Below are 18,680 nucleotides of genomic sequence, written 5' to 3'. Positions count from 1 at the left end.
GGAGCCAGGAGTCTGAGGTTACAGCTTGATGACTAAGATATTTAAACTCTGAATAACTTGGCATGGTCTTCTATGAAGCCATTCAGGTTTTGTCTTTTGTTAGAAGTTCTTGCTTTAATTGCAGAGAATAACATGATTGATAAACCAGGGAAAGACTAAATGCTATACTCTCATATTCAACATGCAAATCTACTGACAAATATATGCCTTAAAATGCTGTCAACTATCAAAGTGTACATTAAAATTGATTTTCTTCTAGATAGAAAATAGCATGCATTTTTGACAATTACTTGCATTAATTCCACCTAATTGATTGTTTAGATTCATGAATAAAAGTGAGGTTCTTGGAGAACACTTCTGAATATGCTACCTACTCCTTCAGCATTTTTTGCAGAAGAATGTCTAGTCACATTTCATAACCCTTAGGCCTTTTGGAAACTTCTCCATCAAACTCACAATAAAAGCAAGGATGAAATGCTGATCCTTTTGAAGTTTTATCGTGGACTTTGATTAAGTCAGGATTCATTTCCTATGTAACTGCTGTTTAAAAAATGGAAAGCAACTTCCTCAGGGAGATTCAGTACGTGAAAACAAGAAAATGTTAAATCCCCTAATATGCTTTCTTTATGTTTATTGTTATAGGTTTGGCTAGTGTGTACTATGGATAGAATCCACCAGTTGCTCACAATACTGTATTTCTTCTGTTAGTTTATTAAAAAAGAATATGTAGTTACAGATCCATATCCCCAAAATTATATAGCAGGGCTAATTTGGTTAAAGAATAGTATATGTAGAACTGCTCTCAACTACATGGATTCATATTTCAGAACCTCGCTCAAATCAAAGTTAGCCTTGCTGTAGAGCTTGTCAGCCATCTCCATGCCTACCCTAAGGTCCCTTTTGCAATCCTGGAACAGTGATAAACAATGTTCAGATGGCCACAGTTCCCCATACACCTTCACATTTCAGTTTTGTCATCAGAGGAGACTTTGAAAGTGAACAGACTTTTGTGAAGTGGTCATCTTTCATAGAATATTTAACTTCCCATTTCATTCAGTGTCTCTATGTTAACAGAAGCTTAAAGTATTAATGTTACCCTTGGAACATGGCTTAGATGTTATTCATGACACGTTTCCTATAAGCTATATAAAAACAAATTTAGCACAGCTACAGCTTGTTAATACATGTGGCACAAAACATGGATACTTGGGATTACTGGGCTTTTTGGCAGCAGATTACCAGTAATACCATATGACTGGTTTGGTAGCCTTGTGATTATCACCCCATCATACCTGTTAGCCCATTTTTCTATTTAGCAGGTCAGCAACTGGTGAAAATACTACAGACTTAATATTTTTCCAGAATGCAGTTGGCCACCAATATGGGTTCGTTGACCTAAAAGCTCCTAACAATTCTTTCTTGGCCAAAAAGTAATTAGTGCTGCCCAAAGGTTTGAAAAGAAAGATATGAGCAGAGAACTGTGTGGCCTGTGCTTTTTCCAGAGGCAGTGATTTAGTGCTGGAAGGCAAAGAGTCAGCACTGGCCCATATTCTGTAAAGCCATGGCAGTACTGACGCAGTGTACTCTTCTTGTGCAGCATTCACAAACAAAGTTTTGTTTGGAGAGACAGACATCAGTCTGACTCTCCAGGATTTAATGCAAGCTTGTTGCATACAGACTAACATGTTTTTCTGAGTTTAACACATTGGACCCATGTACACTTTTCCCATTTACTCTCGTGTTGTCATGTATGCCAACAAGACTGACAATACTTGAGCTAAATGCAGGTCTTCCCCACATGTGCAGAAACACATGTGGCACACACAGCACCTGTCATGTGCACCTGTGGCTGAGAGCTCATGGGAAGAGCCAGACAAACACTTAAGTATATGCTTGAAAATCAGTCTGCTTTTCTCCAACTTTTCTCTTTTTCCTAAGTTCCGAATAAAAAACCTTTAGAAATTTCACTGTGACAGTAGAACCCCTTTATCTGCAAAACTGCTCCATTTAATCTTAAAGCTGTGATTGTGAGTGCCAGACTGTGTTCATTTTCTGGAGAAGGAAAAGATTTCTGCTTCCTTTGAAAGTATTTTCTTTCTTTTTTTTTTTTTTTTTTGGTCTGTAAAATGAAATGACATGTTACACTGTCAGATGAATGAATTCTGATTGCTGTATTTATGTCAAAGCTGTCTACAAATGCTTCTTCAGAGATTAAACTGCAGATATTATAACACTCTTAATAACCAACAGGACCCTTTGCAAGCATCATCTTTCCTTCACAGACCTGAGAGAACTGGAACAAAAGCTCCCAAAATGGTTAAAATTTATGCAGTTTTAGTGAGTATTTTAGGCAGGTATTAATCTCATAAAAATTCATAATAATTATGGTAGGAAAGGGCCTTGAGAGCTCTCCTGTTCAAAGCAGGATCTGCTGTGAGATCCAACAAGGTTGCCCATGGCTTTCTTCAGTTGGTTCATAAAAACCTCCAGGGACAAAGACTGCACAGCCTCCCTGGGCAGCCTGTGCCCCTGCCTGACTCTCATCAGGCTGAAAACTTTCCTTAAATCCAGTCTGAACCCCTCTAGTTCCCATTTATGCCTGTTGTCTCTCATCCTCCCACCATGTGCCTCTTTGATGAGTTTGCTTTTGTTTTCTAGGTAACCCTGTGCATACCAGGAGCTGCTCCCACTTTGAATGCCCCCAAAATCTTCTTATCTCCGGGCTGAACCAGCCCCAGTCCCTCAACCTCACCCTCCAGGACAAGTGTTCCAGTTCCAACAATCCTGGTGGCCCTCTATCCAGACTATGATAGCTCAACTTGCATACAAAAACACAGCAGAAGAAAGTGTCAAAAGCTCTGCTAAAGTGACAGTAAATTACATCTGTTGCCCACCCCTCATCCATCCAGACTGCCATTGTACCACCAAGGGCAGTCAGGCCACTCAGCTGGCACCCACCCTCAGTAGAGCCATGAGTTCTCATCATCGTCATCGTCTTCTCTTTCACATGTCCAGACCTCATTCATAATTAGTGTTTCTGCCAACTTTTATGAAAACTAAAAAGTTAAGAAGTTGTTAGAAAATTTTATTCAACATTTTTGCTAGGGAAATTAATTAAATATAGTGCACTCTGTGTGCAGACCTATTTAAATATTTTTCATTAAATGAAACATCTAAAACCAGAAATTCTCTAAAGTAAGGAAATATAATTCATATAGATTTGCTAGAGGAAGTTTTAATCTAAAATGAAAAATGTGTGAACCATATCTTACTGTTATAGTTCTTTCCTGGTCTGAAAATCCACTCCCTATTTCTGCATATTAAAGCTTTATTTATTATGCTTATTGGTATTATGCTCCAGAAATAGTTGTTGAAGATGAAATATAGTCTTAATTCTGTAGGTCTTTGCTATAGATATTACTCAAATGGATTATAGAGTTTTAATAATTTATGAAAAATAATTTACACAAAAGGATTGAGTTAAATAAATCTTATTTTATTATGGTATTTCTTAATAATAGCAATAAAAACCCAATGTAATACATGTGAAGACACTAGGAGTTTCCACAAATATTACATTGTCTTGCATTTCTGGCCTCAGCTGTTCTTGAAGTTAATTTGCCATGTTGTGAACATTCAGATGTAGTTTAGTAATTGGATACATTTTTTACCCACAGTAATTTCATCAGAAAGCTGTAAGTACAGAAAACCTTTTAATGTTATTTACGAAATTGTATTTTCCTGGAAAAGCAATATTTACACTAGTACAATATTCAAAGAGATAATCAGTTAAGTAACTGGTTCATGCCTTCATAATTCTCACTGCTTCTCCTGGCTATGTTTGTCCTTCCTCTTCTGCATTTTCACCATACATCATTGTCACCCCTTACACAGTCCAGTCACAACAAGGCTAAATTTTCTAAGTTTTCAGAATTCTTAAAATTATTTTCCAGCGTATGCTCTTTTGCTTCCTAGTTGCTTTTCATGTCCTGACTTCTGATGAACATCACTGAGGCCACGAGCATGAAATCCAGCTTATCCATGTCCAGAATGGTAAATAGTCAGTAAACCAAAGTTGACTGCAAAGTACAACCTCATTTATAGGAGAAAAAGAACTGCTTTGATAGGGAAAAAAATTCCATGAAATTTGGAATAAAAAATATCCCCAAGTATTTACCAAAATAAGAAAGAGGCTTCAAAAACAACATGGAAGAGGTTTCCAGCAGCAGGAATGATCTAATGTTACACTGAAGTATATAAATTAAGAAGTAATTTCAGAAATGACTAAAACTCAAGTTTTCCCTTTCCCAGGTGACCGACCTAAACAACAGGTTGTAACCTTACTCTGACTCTATTCAAGTTGTATTTGTGGTCAAGTGAATCAGCTGTGGTGATTAGAGTGTATTTCTCAGTAAGTGAAGATTCACATCTTCTTACAGTAGACTCATCCATAGTTTCATAACATTCTGGATAATCAAAATTCAGATCTGCTTGTGGTTGTAGCAGCTGCTGATCTGGTTGGCTATTTAGCATTCAAAGTTTAGCTGGAATGATAAAAAGAAAGTAATCTATTAAACTAGAGAGACTAAATAAAATTAGAATTATTAAATATTTGCAGTCTACATAATGTTTATCTTGTGTAAATAACACGAGTCACAAATCTGAATTTATTGCAGGCTCTTCAATAAAATGTATCATATCTACTTAGAAACATCTAACTAGCATAATATCTTCTCATGTGTATCTTCAGCCCAAGTGTGTTTGAATAAATTACCTCAAATCAGGCTTAGATTTGGTGTCTATTTACAAAGAATGATCATTGTTGGTTACTAAATGACTGTGGGGATGCTACATAAAATGGAAATACTTTATATTACCTGTCAAATGTGGAAAACCTGAAAAAGATGTGAATTTTCCCATCACACACCTTATGATAAAACCTTGTCTGTGTCAAAAGGAGCTCCATGTATCTCTTTTAATGAGGAGTCCAGAATTGGAGGCAGTAGTCTGGATACAGCCTCATTAGAGCTGAGGAGAGGGCCAGGATCACTTTCCTCAATCATCATTACTTAGAAACAAGTGTAAATTAATTATATTTTTTAAATTCTCACATTTTACTAGCACAGCTTTAGAAATTAGGGCAGTTATTTCACCAAGCTCTTTATGATTCTAAAAATAGTTTTAATAGTCTAAAATAGTGCAGACTTTAGAATAAGATTAGATAATCAACGAGATTAATTTCTTCTCAAGTCATATAATCCCTCTAATGGATAGCCTGTAACTCAAGAAAAGTGCCTGTGCAATGATGACAGTATAAAATCAAATAATTTAATTGTTTATAGGTGTCCTCTTATAACAACATTTTTATTTGTTGAATGGAAAATAAATCTGGAAATCTGTCTTTCTTAGTATGAACTCCAAAATAAACTCAGTTACTTCCATTAGAAACATGATTTTTAATACAGTTTCACCCTTAAGTAGGATATTTTTAAAAAAGGAACTTTGAATTCCTGTGGGATGAGAAATTAAGTTATAGAAAGCAATGATTGTGAGAAGTTCTGGGTAATGACCTCAGAATTTCTCATAAGAAACGTAGTTACTTGATTCTGTCTCTATAATGAAGAGAAGTTTTAGCTGTATAAACAGGGATGGAGACATGAAAGTAAAGAATTTACTTACAAACTGCTCAGTTTGCAGCAGCTGATTGTGTTTCGAGTTGACCATGGAAACTGGAGAAATTTCAAAATACAATGAAAGATGCAGGAATTGGAAAACAACATTTCTGAAAAGTGTGTAAGGGCTTTAGTTCATTCAGATGCCCAAAAAGACCACAAAAACTTGACCACTGTGTTTAAGTACAGGAACAAATACAAGGCCTTTTTAAGTGTCTGATGAGCTCATGAGAAGGCCTAACTGCTTCCACTAGAACCTATGGAAACTCATCTGGTGTAATATTCATCCAGTTTAACCATGGAAAGTGGTGAATAGGCCATCACCAAAATTGCTTAGCATGAAAGAGCATAGCTTTTAGCAGTATCTTCAGGGTGCTCTTTATTTGGGCATAGGGGCCTGAATGAGCACACTTTTTCCAACCTCTGCATAAGAAATGTGTCAGGCAAGAGCTGAGACAAACAGTAATCCTGGTCTACTGGGACTTGAAATGTGGGGTTCTGAGTTCATATGTTCACCCAACTCCTTTGGAACTCCTAAAGTACTCCTGACATTGGTAGGTTTTTGTTAAAACGAGTAATATAACTAAATCTCAAGTTCTTGACCAAACTAAAGTGGAATTTTGTCCCACAGGATCACTTCTGTTTTGCTTGTTTTGTTTATTATCCTTTTCTTGAAGCATCTGATAAGCTGGCCACCTCTAAAGACAGGCTAAGGTGGATGGCCACTGGCCCGAGATAGTACAAAGCATTCATACAACAACATTTGTCATTTCCTGCACTACTTTCCATCTGCTTTGATCTTATTACTTTAATTGAACATTTAATGTGTGAATAGCTAAGTAAACACTGTTAGCAGACAATACCTATTTTTGCTGTGGTAGTTCAAAACATCTTGGTCAGTACTTCCTGTGTTTTGGCTGCTATTTCTTCTTCCTGCTGCTTTTGATTCTGTACAATGTAGAAAGGCTTTGAGGCTACTCTTAAACTCTGTTCCTACCAAGTAGCATTTTCCAGTTTTCCTAATTTCTTGCTCTGACTTACTGCAGTGATCTCACCAATTATTCATTGGCTCTGGGCTCTAACTCGTTTTCTTTCCCCATGAGCATGGGACTGTGCAGATTCTATTTGTAAGAGTAATTCTGGAGCATAATTTCCATTTTAGTCACAAAGGCGTACCAACTAGTGTGCCATTATGATTTTATTGATCTTCACAGAAAAATATGCTATATATATTTTCATTTTAAATATATGTATAGGCAATGCAAGCATATGTATTTTTATGACAATTGTGCCTTTTCTGATTGTAGGATTCAGTGAAGTGGTTAAATTACCAGATGTGCTCATTATATCAGTGTTTTCTTTGATTTTTTGCTCACCTTTATAATCTAGATCCTATTTTCCCTATTTCTTCTGCACATCACTTAGGAGATACAAATCAGTATATCCTTTTAATGTAGTTGGAATTTCTTTTCTGACTCACTATTCAATGATATTTAAATATTTATAACTCAAATAAAATAATTCAATGAAAGAAAAACCTTGTCTGCCTGTGTGATGCCATAGTGACAGAAATAGAAATTAAATCTTGCTTGATTGTAGGGAAAAAAGTATATTTATAGTCCTCATGGCAAACTGTTGCAGCTTTCGTCATGAAGCAAGAAACTAGAGGTAAAGCTGGTGTTAAATGGTTCCTTATTTGAAGTCCTTGAACACAGAAGAAATCTGGAAATCTGCCAAAAGAGAGAGGTATTGGGTGAGCTCTGACACACTCCTGCAATCTCCATTTTAAAGCTCATTTCAAATGCATAATCCCAGAGCTACTGAGCTTTGTGACACAATTGCTGATGATTAGGCCTAGTGATGGACAGCTGTGACTGTCTAAAAGTGTATTTTATCCTCCCCTTTGTCAGTGGTTGCGCAGAGGGAAGAGGGAGCATCTGTTTTGAGGGGAGGGCTACTGTACCAGTGCAATTCATGAAATGCAATTGCATTGCAGGAACATACCCATGCATACTAAACAAGTCCTGTCCACAACACGTGATTATTCTGATCCCATGGCACTAAATTTTTGAATGTCATTGAGGGGATACGGCTGTTATTCCTCATCAAAGGATGCATGATTTCTTTTCCAGAAAACTGAGAGTTAGCTGATGAGCAGCTTTCGAAAATATCTTCTGAGGATATTTTTCTGTGGAGCATGTACTGCAGTGTCTTTGTGTCATCTAATTAGATATGTCCTATCTGCTGCACTTCTGCCAAAAGAAAATTCATTTATCAGCAGTAAAAGAGATTTGACTTACCTACTGTCAGAAAATTATTACATCAGTTCAATGCTTCTGTCCTAAAGCCACCTCATAGTCTCTAGTCATCTTTTGAATCATGGAGTTAGGTCGATGCTGAATGTAACAATGTGAATGAATTTTAAAGGAAAGGAGATTCCACTGCTGAGGAGGTCACTCCCTGAACAGCAGGACATTTGGGGAACTCATTTTTAGTGCTATCCTTTTTTCATTGAATTTTTGCTGCATTGCACTTGATAAGTTGTCTTCCACATGAAAATTGGTACTTGAGAGAAAAGAAAAGAACACCACTAGACATATGAATGTGTGGTTTAAAAATATTCTGTCTTGGTAACGGCTGATCAGCCACCACTTCCTTAAACTTATATGGGTTTTTTAGGAAAACAGACATTTCTTTCAAAAAACCTGGTGAGAAAAGGCAGGTGTTGGAGCAGTAACTGAAAACAGAGAGGCAATACTGTGTTCAAGTGATTGAGTTTTGTTCCATCAGGAAAAGTGGATTCTTTAGTAGAAAGATGCCATCAGAGCATTAGTCACTGCAATTGATACCAACTTATACAACAAGAGTGTGTTCCAACTATCTTCCATTCAGATTCTCAAAAGTATCACATCACATAAATATGCAGAAAGTAGGCATTTTTCTTAGGACTTTTCAGAAACCACCAAATATTAAGCACAAGGAAATTAGAAGAAGAACAAGAAAATGCCTCTGGGTACCCTCTGTATAACTAGGGCACAGCTGCAGCCCTATAATATCCTTATGATGTAACTCTTTGAGGAATTGCCATGAGCTCTCTACAGTGCAAAGACATACCAGGAATGTTCAGAAGCTCTGCAGAAGTAAAACTCTAATACCATATTCACTCACAGGAGGAAAGAGTAAGTGTCATTTCATTATCCTTTTATTTGGCATTCATTTTCTTTCATCAGTGAAAAATTTTTCCTAATGGTGACTACTAGTTCTTGCTTCTTAATAAAGCATGAAGGGTATTTCATTGGATTTTATAATTAAATGTATCTTCAAACACATTCAAAAGAGGCCAGTGCTATTTAACCAAGCAGATCATAATAACCGTCACCAATGACAGGGGTGCTCCTCGCACCATCCCCCACTTCTCTGCTGAAACTGCAAACAATTCAAGCATGAGGTTTGGGGAACTTTTTTCAAAGCCCAAAAACTTTGAGTTTTCTGTTATTACATGTGACCTTGGTAAGGGCAAGATTTCTTTTTTTTTTTTTTTTTTTTTTTTTTTTTTTTCACTTTTGAGCTGCCTAACTCTTACACAGCTGCCACCTACAAAAATGAAGTCATACAGAATAGCCCCACACAGCTCTGGCGGTTTTGTGACCATTAATGTCAGAGCTGCTTCCTACACATTATCAAGCTTGGCTTCACAATAGTGTTACAGCTGATGAGAACAAACAGTGTTGTCCAATTTACAGCTGGATACACTGATTCTACCATTTCAGTATAATTTCAGAATTTAATGTGGCCAGACACGAGCACAAGCCAGGACACAGTTTCAACTCTTGTATCTTAGTGGCAATGCAAACATGATAGTGACAAGACCAGTGATTTCTATTAGCAAGATAAGAATTTCCACTAGTTAGTGCTTTCATTCTCTTGATCATTAGTGGACCATCTGGGACATTAGGTATTTGCTTGGTAAAGTGAGGGACTGCCTGTCCAGTGTTGGGTGCCGGAGATCGCTGCAAGGTAGAGAGGACAGCATAGGATGGCCAAGGCCACTGTAGCTGGCTTACCCATAGCTTTTCATCAAGGGAGCTCTTGGGTTTAAACAGGACAGCTGGCAAATTCAGCACAGAGGTCAATCTAAATTTCAAGCGTATGTAGCTTTAAAGAAGTGGGTAAAAAAGTATTTTCAATTTATTAAGCACTCAAGGTTTTAAATGCAGAAGCTGTTATTGTAAATAATTAAAGTTAATGCTGGAACAACTATCCAGGAGAAGATGGGTACCAAGTACTGCAGCACATTCACACTGCCACCAGCTACTGTGGTCATAACACACCTCAAAGGACTCACTCCCAAAGCTCAATGCCTCCTCTGAAACAATTTCTAAGCATCCAGTTCAGCCAGAATATCCATGACTTTATGCCCAAGAAAAACAAAATGCTTGACAATAATACTAGCTTATAAGCTTTTGAAGCCCCAGCTGATGAAACTGAGAAGATATGCAAAGAAGACGTTACAGGCCCAGTGAGGCAGTTATTTTTTATAACTTCTGAGGGTTTGTATTGTTTCTAGAGGTCAGGTATCAAATCCCATCAAACAACGGACTTTGTTGAAAAGTAGCAGTAATTCCAGCTGCCTCTGAAGGAAATAAAATTCAAGCAATGTATCACTGACAGTGTTTTCCTTCATTTATTGCTGATTTTCTCCTGTTCACAAGGACAGACCACAGAAGTTCTTAATTCTTTCAACACTGTCTGTATATGCATTGCAATGTTCATGTATACGTACAGATTTTTCATGCACTACATATGTAAAAATTCTTTGCTTAAAACTTCTTAGACTTCTGATTCATTGACTTACATTCGTAGTAATGCATTAGAGTTATGCAGTTTTAAGGACCTGTAGTTCCAGTGTTGTTGGATTCCTTTCATAGAGTCCCAGGGGACTTTTTCACGGGGAGGTTGGGGGGGAGAAAGTTTAAAGCAGCAATCAAGATCTCAAAGCCCAATCTCATTTATCAGTACAATTTACAAGATAAGGCTGGATTTGCTTCTCTATAAAAGGGCAAATTTGACTAGCCTTATGGAGTCCATAAAGGAAAAAGAAGAAGAGTTAGGACAAACATAAAAATAGGAAAATGTAACAAAACCCCCTCCCAATATAATAAACACAGAGTAAAGAGTCCTCTCATTGCAGTATTCCCAGGGCTCCTTTAAGGTCCTGCCCAGAGAGTTTTCATTTTTGTTGCCTTTAGCTGTGTCTGAGGCACTCAGTTTTTGCAGAATGTTGGTACCCAGCACACCACTTTTTCACATTTTAGTACAACCCTCATCTCCTTTGTTCCTGTTGCCAGATGAACTGTAGATCAGCAGTGACATTAGGAACAAATTGAAGCAATTTATTACCCGAGAGCTGCATACTGCTGAAGAGAATACCAAACATTTATGAATGTGTCTACTCTACTATAAATCCTGATGTGAGGAATATAGTTTAGGAAATGATCAGCAGATACACTTTTAGTACACCAGTTTTATGAGTATGAAGTACTGTGCTCACAACTGCGTGTATGTTCAATTTACACTCACTAACACAGTCAGCCTGTAAGGGATAATGACACAACACTACATTTGTTTCCTACATTTTACTTCTGCCAGCACTCTGCAAGTAAACAACAGACCACCAAAGGAGCTCCTTTTATGTATATACGACTGCAGGGGGGCTCAGAACTTCTTTGTTTATCTACCAAGCTTTGAAATGAATCCTGCTTGTTAAGTCTTGTTCTTGTCAGCACTTGTTGACATAAAAGAATTTATTGCTAAGGGGCCAGGTGTGATGACAAACACCTGGGAACTTGATGATCTTCATAATTAACAGCTAAGAAAATGCAGCTCATTGTAAGGCCTATCATCAGAGGAAATACCTTCTGTTAGACAAACTGACATAAGGTTGTTACTGCTGGTCAGTCTGATGTTCCCATCTCCTTAGGTCATAGTGAAGCAAAGATGTTCTTTTAAATTGGGAGTGTTGGATAAGTTGTCATGCAATGCAGGCTTCAGTATAAAAGAGTCTTAGTCTGTGATGGATAAAGTTATTTGAACAAAGGGAAATGTAAATATTTCTGAATTTGCACACATCTCGTCATTACACATAAATGGTTTTTAGTTGCTCGACTTGGAGAAGTATTTAGACAATTTTCACAAAGGTACTAAAGATACTTATTAGGTGGACCTTTTTGATGATGGCTGTGATCTTCATGACCATAAAAGAAAGCCAAAAATAATTAAAAAATCAAACGAACCAAAACAAACAAACAAAAACCACTAAAAACCCTACTACCACTAGATGGCATTGATTCAGCATCCAAACGCAGGAACTTACTTCAGCTTTACCACAATTAAAGTTCATCTTAGTGACAGTTTTAATATTAAAAGCTCTCATTATCATTCTTCAGTTCTTCATACATGTTCTTCAGTTTCCTTTAAGTGTACATTATCCATCCCATAATTTTATTTTCTATCTATCTGTCTGTCTGTCTATCTCACATACTAGCATTGGCATGCATTGTCAAACTGCCTCATTGCTGAGATGGATATGTTTTAAAGAGGGATGTCAGAGAAAATTTTCACTTGATGATCTTTGACCACTGCTAACACCTGCAGGGTTTGGGTGAGACCCCTCAGATTGTCAGTCCACACCAAAATCCAGCACAGCATGCAATGAACTTTGTCAGCAACTGTAGGATGTTGGAGTTGTGTTCTTTTGGCATCAATAATTCCAAGAGCTCCTGTTTTGGCTGTCTTACTCAACCTCAGATTTTTACAACCACCTGCTTCAATCACTAAAGAATTACTTTTCATGGGCTGGAGGACACTCCTCTCTCTCTAGACAAGAAGCCAGTACTGGGGATTTAGCCCCAGTCTTTCCCATCTTTCCCACTGTCGTTCCGGAGGCATGTATCAGGCCCTATTCTGTGTCCTGTATGAGCTCTGATGTGAAGTAAGAAGTTTTTTCTGTTCTTGCTCATTTTTTGTCTGTTATTTAAGGAGTGAAAGCACAGTGCCTGCTGCCTGCACCATTCCTGGCATCATGTTTGGTACTTGGTCAACCAAACACACCTTGGTGTAGGATAATGGGAAAGGGAATGGTGACTTTTTTCTTCCGGGGCTGGAGGCTACCCCTTGTGAAGACAGGCCTTCCTACGGGGTGATGGTGCATGTGTGACTTACTGGACACAAATATTCCCCATACTGGACACAAATATTCCCCATACCATCTGAATTTCAGATCCCTGGTGCATCCTGTAGAGGTTTTCTTCCTCTGCTTGGAACTGGGACAGCATGGACCAGCTGGGCAGTATATCAGGATGGCACTCATGTTCAGAATGCTGTTTGGACCTTCACTTCCAAAGGCATGAGCATGCCAAATGTCCACACACGTGCACATGGCACAACTCAATCTACCACCTGCAGTTACAGTGATGCTGTCCTGTCAAGCCTCCATGCCTTCTCTTGTCCTTTTCTGTGCGCTGGGATGTGCTGTGTCACCAGCCCTGGGGACACCAGACAGGACTGGGTCTGAATGGTTGGGCAGGGAAAATGTTGATGACAAGGAGCAACAGTGCACAGTGCAGGAGAAAGAAGGGGATCTGTGGCCAGGCCAGAGGAATTTACTTGTGTTCTGCTCCACTCAGAGCTGTCAGGAGAGGGGAACGCTGTGGGGAAAGGAAATGTGATAAGGTCTGTGTTGGCTGCTGCTTGGTTTTGGAAAATCAGACGAAGAGCTGGGAGGAAGGGCCTTCAGGAACCTCTTGCTAAGGAAATCTTCTCTTCCACCTCCCACCATGAATTCAAAACTTCTGACCTCTTCCTCTCCCCCAAGACCCTCCTTTTCAGCTGTCAGAAGAAATGATCTATCTGTTCCATGACCAGGTTTTTGAGAGCAAGCATGAAGGCTCTCTGAGTTCATCTAATAATACAAGCTCAAAGATATTTAGACAAGCCAGACTTACTTTTCGTCATGACTTGGTCATGAAGAAGATGAAATTCCTCTGACATTGAATGAGACAAAGGACTAGGTCCACCAAAGAGCAAAGGTGCCTACTCAGCACCTCCAAGTATGGATCCCACAAAGCCCTGGCATGGTTCCTGGTTTCGATTAGGGTAGTCAATTTTCTTCACAATAACTAGTATCAGCATTTCTAGAGTTCAGGGATCAAAATGCTTAGCTTTGAAGTTGCTGAAGCTCCAAAGTAATTTATATGGGTTTAATAATTTGAGCATTCAAATTTGTATGTTGGATCTGTTGGACCACACAATTTCATTGTGGGCAAGCGAATAACAAAAAGTTGATCAAGTTGAACAAAGCTGAACAAATTAACATCCATAGAAGAGGCACCTAACCAGGCACCTAATGTGGCTGGCACACTGGAGGGAAGAGATGCCATCCAGAGGGACCTTGGCAGGCTTGAGGGTGTGGGCCTCCAAGAATCTCATGAAGTTCAACAAGGCCAAGTGCAAGGTCCTGTAGCTGGATTGGGACAATCCAAGCACAGATACAGGCTGGGCAGAGAATAGATTCAGACTAGCCCTGGGGAGAAGGACTTGGGAGGGTTTGTGGACAAAAAGCTCAATATGACTTGGCAATGTGCACTCTGAGCCCTGAAAGTCAGCTGTATCCTGGGCTGCATCAAGTAAGTTGTAGCCAGCAAGTCAAGGGAGGTGATGCTTTCCCTCTATTCTGCCCTCATGACACCCCACCTGGAGTCCTGCATCAAGCTCTGGGGACCCCGACATTAGAACGACAAGAACCTGTTGGAACAAGTTTAGAGGAGGACCACTAAGTTGATCACAGGCCAAGAACACCTCTCCTATGAAGACAGGGTGAGAGAGGTGCAGCTGTTCAGCCTGCAGAAGAGAAGGCTTCAGGGAGACCACTCTTCCAGTACATAAAGGGGTCTTCAGGAAGGCTGGAGAGTGGCTTTTCACATGGGCATGTAGTGGAAGGACAAGGGGGAATGACCTTAAGCTGAAGGAAGGTGGCTTAGTATTAAATATACAGAAGAAACTTTAATATAAGGGAGGTGATGCACTGGAATAGATTGCTCAGAGTTTGTGGACTCCCCATCCCTGGAATTGTTCAAGACCTGCTGGATGGGGCTCTGAGTAACCTGACCTAGTAGAAGGTTCCCTGCCCATGGCAGGGGCATTGTATCTAGACAATCTTTTTAGGTCCCTTCCAACCCTAAGCATTTTATGACTCTATGCTACTGTGCTCTTAAATCCGTGTTCTTCCCTACGCACTTCCCAGGTTGTTTCTGAACAACCAAGCATGTACTGAAACTTTGGTAATGCTAAGGGGCAAGGTAGATATTCTCAGACTAGATGAGGTTTAAAAAAAAAAAAAAAAAAAAAAAAAAAACCAAAAAAGACCTGGGGGACCCAAACTGGTTTTTCTTTCTCAGATCACACTTACCAGTTTGGTTCTAAAGAAAACTTGGGATGTAAGAGGCTGAATGCAGAGCAGATAAACACCTGTATCCTGTAAACTGTAAGGAAATCAGAGCACCTTCCTGTAATAGGGGAGATTCTTTTTCAGGTTGCTTTTCTGTTTGCAGGAACTTCATCCCTAACTTCCCTGCTCAAGGCCCCAAGTTTCTGGCTCTATCAGGTTTCTTTTGTGGCTTTGTGGCATGTTGACCCTGGCTGGATGCCCAGTGCCCACCAATGCCACTCTATCATTTCCCTCCTCAGCTGGACAAGGGAGAGAAAATACAATGGAAGGCTCATGGGTCTAGATAAGGACAGGGAGACTTTTACCAATTACCATCACAGGCAAAACAGGCTCTACTTGGGGAAATTAATTTAGTTTATTACTAATCACATCAGGTAAGGCAATGAGAAAAAAAACCTAGCTCTTACCCCCTCCTCCTGCCCAGGCTCAACTCCACTCTCAGTTTTGTCCCCCTTCTCCCCTCCAGTGCTACATCACACATTGTCTCTGCTGCTCTTTCACCCTCAGGAGGAGGACTCATCCACTCTTCACCTGCTTCAGCGTGGGTGCCTCCTGTGGGAGACAGTCCTCTACCAGCTTCTACAGCGTGGGCCCTTCCCATGAGTTGCAGTCCTTCAGGCACAGATGGCTTCAGTGTGGGTCCCCCACAGAGTCACAAGTCCTGTCAGCAAACCTGCTCCAGTGTGGGCTCCTCTGTTCATGGGCCCACAGGTCCTGCAAGGAGCCAGTCCCAGTGTGGGCTTCCCATGTAGTCACAGCCTCCTTCAGGCATCTATCTACTCCAGAGTGTGGTCCAGTGGCTGTGGGTGGATCTCTGCTCCCCTGTGGACCTCCATGGGCTGCAGGGGCACAGCTGCCTCACCATGGGCTGCACCACTGGCTGCAGGGGAATCTCATCTCCAGTGCCTGGAGCACCTCGTCCCTCTCCTTCTTCACTGGTCTCAGTGGCTGCAGGGCTGTTTCTCTCATGTATTCTCACTCCTCTTCCCAGCTCCAACAGCCCTTTTTGTTTTTTACTCCTCTCCTCCTTCTTACATATGTTTTCCCAGAGGCGCTACCACTGTTGCTGATAGGCTTGGGCTTGGCCAGCTGTGGGTCCATCTTGGAGCTGGCTGGTGTTGGCTCTGCTGGACATTGTGGAAGCTTCTGGCAGCTTTTAACAGAAGCTCTTCCTATAGCTCCACTTCTCCTACCAAAACCTTGCCAGGTAAACCCAACACAGGCTTTCACCTTTACTGCCAAATTCAAGACATAAACTGGACATAGGCTCGGCAATGCTTGGTAATGCACTGCTCAAAAGTCTTTACAAAATCAGACCCTGAAACTAGTATTAGTTTCAATAGTTTTATGGGATTTTTTTTCCAAGGAATTTTGATCTCCTTTTCCAAAATGGCTGGGGTGACTTTTAGGGTTTTATTCTCTCAGAAAACTGTTCATAGCATGTTGCCAGAGAAATATCCACCTAGTCTCTATTACAAAGATAGACAAATCCCAGCTCATAAATTCTGCCAATAACAAAAGCTAAATTTACTACACATTACAAGCACATGGGATGAGTGGGTAAGTTGGATGGATATAAAACTGAAGGTGGATGATTCCTGGTGGCAAAACTTGCCTAAGTGTGCAGATGAGGTGGGAGACACATGGGAAGAAGAGAAGTCAGATTTTGTGAGGTCTTAGTGTGACTCCTTACAGCTCTACTGTGAAGCCTGTCAGTAGTCAGCAAGTGTTACATGACACGTGCTTTTATTTCTGGATTTCCAGATGCGTGTTACTTGTTGGATCATGTGTGAAGCTTGATCCTTGCCTGATGCAAAAATTCCCACGTGGAATATGTGGCAAAAAAAAAGGACTGCTCTAAATGCTCTTTACTTTTGCTGCAGTAATATTTAGCCCTGGGGGGAGGGGGGAGAGGAGGTGCTTAAAAAGAGGCAAATTTCATAGTTTGCTTGTTAGCAAAGGATCACAACTCTTTTTAGAAAGTGATTTTATTTACTGTGATTTTTTTTCTCACAGCCAAAGAGATGAACTCAACTGTAGGCTTTCAGAAGGTATTTAGCAATATGTCAGCCAAGTCATTCCTCTGGTGTCCTGCACCATGTATCAATCTATTTAGAAAAACAGGTTTAACCAGATCACCAGCCCATATGTATTTTAAACTCTTTTACACTTCAGAAGTGACTAGCAAAAACTGTGTTTTGGAGTTGATACCCTGGTTCACATGAATCCCCTAGTTGTGCTGTGAATAGCTGGTGCTGGTCCCCATGCCAAGGACCACTCTAAATACTCACTAGCACAGATTACCAGTGGTGTTCCCTAACACCATCTAGCCATAAACATGGATATTTTAGACTCACTTTGTCTCACATTTGTCCAGGACTGGGTCTTCTCCAGTTAAACATACAAAGCACTAGAATTAAAGCTTGGGTTAAGTCCTCCCATATCTTAGAAAACTGTTTATCTTACCAAAACCAAACAGGACTGTGAACATTTCACCTTTTGTAGCATAGAGTGACGAAACACTCATTACACAGGAGTAAAAAAACAGCAGCCACTCTTATGTCTCTTGCACATAAATGCTTGTTAACAGCCTTCAGCACACTGGAAACCAACCTCTTGCACAAACAACTCTTTATCTCAGTATGAAAGTGAAATTCCCTTTCAGACTGGTGTACAAAGCACCCACGAACTTGTGGATATTTACCATGGCACAGATGTGACTTCAGTTTCTACCCCAAGATACTTGAGAATTAATGCACAAATGCAGAAAGCAGTATTACACACAGACCCTTGCAGTGGATCCACAAGGATGCTCTCACAATTCAGCCAAATGAATGTAATGAATATGTACCAAGGAATATGAAAAGAAATCACAAAGATATCTGCATGAATTAGATTCTTTTCTCATCCCATTGTGCCATTCAAATATGAGAGATTGCATTCACATGATCTTTCTTCCATTTCAAAAAATCAACAGGAGTGCTAAAAGGAGTGGCATAAAGAAAAACTGTGCCGTCCATCACTGAAGACATTTTGAAAATAACTGCTGATTTGTTCATACTTATCGTATTTTCTTGAGAGATGAGCTATCCTGGGGCAACATAAGCATCCTGGGTTTTTAAAAGTTCGCTTGTGTTGCACACTGGTGAATGCCTGACATCTGCCCCTCTTTTTCAGCATTTAATTGCTGCCCTCCATGTGCCCTCACATGGCAACAACAATCCTTTTTCCCCCCACACACATATTTCAGTTTCTGTATTCTCTCTATCTTTGAAAAACCTCTACCTCAGGCTGCTTTCTCTTATTTGTACTTTGGCACTGAAATTGTTTTTGTGAGTTATCAAGTACATGGTTACCAAATCAAGAGAAATATTTTGAGAAGAAGAGACAATATTAATTTTAAATTCCCACGTTCCTTGCCAAACTTTGGATTTTTACTTCCAGAAGAACAAAGCAAAAACGTTATAAAACACAATAAATCCTTCACTCTTGATCTAAGGGAA

This window comes from Aphelocoma coerulescens, chromosome 2, assembly GCF_041296385.1.
Source record: "Aphelocoma coerulescens isolate FSJ_1873_10779 chromosome 2, UR_Acoe_1.0, whole genome shotgun sequence".
NCBI lineage: Eukaryota > Metazoa > Chordata > Aves > Passeriformes > Corvidae > Aphelocoma > Aphelocoma coerulescens.
Note: the sequence above shows the minus strand (reverse complement) of the source record.